Here is a 2,531-nt window from a genome sequence, read left to right as displayed (position 1 = left end):
GGGGCCTCCGCGGGGACCTCCGCGGGGACCCCCGGGCCGGCCCCGGCCCCGCCGCTCACCGGAGCGCATCCCCTGTCACAGCCGCCGCAGCGCGCGCCGCCGCCGGGGCCGCCTCATCCGGGGACTGGAGGGCGGGGCCGCCGCGTGATGCAAGAGCCGGGGGGGGCGCTGTCGTCACGCGGGGGCGTGGTCCGGGCGGTGCCGGTGCCGGTGCCGGTGCCGGTGCCGGTGCCGGTGCCGGTCCCGGTCCCGGTCCCGGTCCCGGTCCCGGTGCCGGCCCTGGTCCTGGCCCTGGTCCTGGTCCTGGTCCTGGTCCTGGTCCTGGTCCCGGTCCTGGTCCCGGTCCCGGTGCCGCCGCTGGTTCGCGTCCCGTTCGCCCCGGCCCCCGCCCCGCACGGCATGGGACACCCCCCCCGCCCGCCCCCATCCCACCGGCCGCTCCCGGCGTGAGGTGGTCCCGCCCTTCTCCCTTTGCGGCCTTCGGAAGCTGCCCCCTGCCCCTCCTCCGCCGCTCTGTCCCCGGTGACCCGGGGAGGGCACACCCAGGCGCGGGCACCGCAGGCGCGGGCCCATGGACACCGTCCCTGCGGGTGCCTGGACATCCATCCCCCGGGGCCCAGGACACCACTCCCTTGGGGCCACTGGACATCCATCCCTTGGGGTCACTGGTCATCCCTCCCTCCGGGCGAGCGCTGGAGCGGGCAGAGGCAGCTCCGCCTCCTTCCTCCGCATCCTGCGCCCGCTGCCCCGCTGCCCGCACGGCTCCTCTGCCCACGGAGCAGGGAACTCTCTGCGAACTGAGGTTTTTGGAGTTCCGCAGGGACCCCCGGTGGCCCCGAGCCGAGCTCAGGAGAGCTGACAGTCTCCACGCTGGTTTTCTCATCCCCCGTTTTCCCCGGCATAGCGGCTCCCGCTGCCCCCGTGCCCGACGTGTCCCGCGGTCCCCGGGCCGTTCCTCTGCCGGGCTTCCCGGGCGGGCCCTGCCCCGCAGCCGGCCCGCGGCTCCCCGGCACTGCCCCGATACTTGAGCTGGCTTTGCGCGTTCCATTTCCTGCCCTGTAATTAGCTGCCCGGGCTGTCATCGGCGGCGGGCGGTGCGGCCGGGATGCCCCCGTGCTTCCCTTGCCGCGGGCCGGTGCTGCCGGCAGTGGCCGTGTCCCAAACCGCAGCTGGGACAGCCGGGACAGCCAGTGTCCTCCGTGGGCACGGTGCCACCATGGCACCACCTCTGTCCCCACGGCCTTTGCCGTGTCCCATCCACTTGCACATGGGATTGTCCATGGTTGATGCTCCGATGCTTTTCCTGCCTTTCCCATGGATTAGTGCAGACAAGCTGAGGATGAAGAGCACAGACCTTTCCCCAGCCGGGTGTCCAGCCAGCCGTGGCTGTCCCCTGACACCTTCACGGGCCTTTCTGGGTCACCCTGTGTGACCTGGGTGAGGCACAAGGCCACAAATGCTGCTGAGCTGTGTCAGAGCGCCGGGCCCAGGACGTGCAGCACAGCACGGCCCCGAGACACCTGAATTAGAGGCTGTGACAGGAGGGGAAGCCACAGCGTCCTGGGAGCAGTCATCCTTTGGTGACAAACTGCCCTTGGAGCTGCCTCATCCCTCCTGGGAACAGAGCCTTGTTCCCAGTCTGCCTTCATGCACCTTCTGCTGTGTCTCTGTTCCCAGAGGCTGCTGCTGGTGCTGCCACAGCCTGGACCACCCCGCCCACCTCCCACCTTCTCCCTTCCACTGACCCTCCCCCTGGCTCACTGACACCCTCTCTGGAGGGCAGGGAGGGACACTGAGGCGGCTGTGGAGAATCTGGAGGCCTGTCTGGGAGAGTATCTCCTTTCCTGGGATCCAGCCCTGAGCTGCTCCGAGTTGGGAGGAGCCAGAGCTGGTGGTGCTGAGCTCTGGGGCAGGCTGGGCACCCATTCTTGTGCTCTGAGGCAGGCTGGGTGCCCAGCCCTGTGATCTGGAGCAATCTGTGTGCCCACCACTGCGATCTGGAGCAGGCCGGGTGCCCGGTTTTCCCACTGCACTTCAGAAGCCATAAAGAAATGTCGTACTCTGTTTGCATCGTGCATCCCACATGTCTTGGGGCAGCTTTTTCCTCACCCTTCAGTGACAGAGCAGCTCCTCTGAGGGGACAGAGGTGTGGTACAGCCACTTGTCCCTGGGGACCCACGGGGGTGAGAGGGCTCTGTGCACCCCTGGCTATTTGTCCGTGGGAGGCAGGGGGTCAGTGCTGCTCCACACCGGGAGGTTTGGGGGTACCTCACTCTCCTGGATAATGCTCCACGTTGGATGTGCATGGATCTGCAACCATCCTATAATCCAAACACAGAGATCCTGACGTGGGAGGCAGCTGGGAGCGAGCTCTGTGGACAAAGAGGATTCCTTTCTAGAAAAGCCAAGGCTGTATCTATTCAATCCTAAATTAATTCCTCAAGGGGCACCCACGGAGCAGCACACCCCTGGTTTCTTTTCTCTCCAGCGGCATCCTTTAAACCCCAACCTGTGCTCCTCGTGCCTCTTTT

The 2,531-nt window shown here is 67.0% G+C and overlaps 1 protein-coding gene across 1 annotated transcript in view; it reads right to left on the bottom strand.

Moving 5' to 3' along the window:
• Positions 1–162, bottom strand: part of NDEL1 (nudE neurodevelopment protein 1 like 1) — a 24,719-nt gene extending 24,557 nt beyond the window's left edge. Inside the window, exon 1 of the mRNA XM_042022096.1 lies at positions 60–162. The gene's annotated coding sequence lies outside the window, so the exon portion shown is untranslated. The remainder of the gene's footprint in view (positions 1–59) is intronic.
• Positions 163–2,531: the final 2,369 nt, after the last annotated feature.

The sequence above is a fragment of the Corvus kubaryi genome, unplaced genomic scaffold (assembly GCF_017639235.1).
Source record: "Corvus kubaryi isolate FWS band 111438036 unplaced genomic scaffold, C.kubaryi_AGA036_p1.0 37187, whole genome shotgun sequence".
Classification (NCBI taxonomy): Eukaryota; Metazoa; Chordata; class Aves; order Passeriformes; family Corvidae; genus Corvus; species Corvus kubaryi.
The sequence above is the reverse complement of the archived record's forward strand: the minus strand, read 5'-3'. Positions and strand labels throughout refer to the sequence as shown.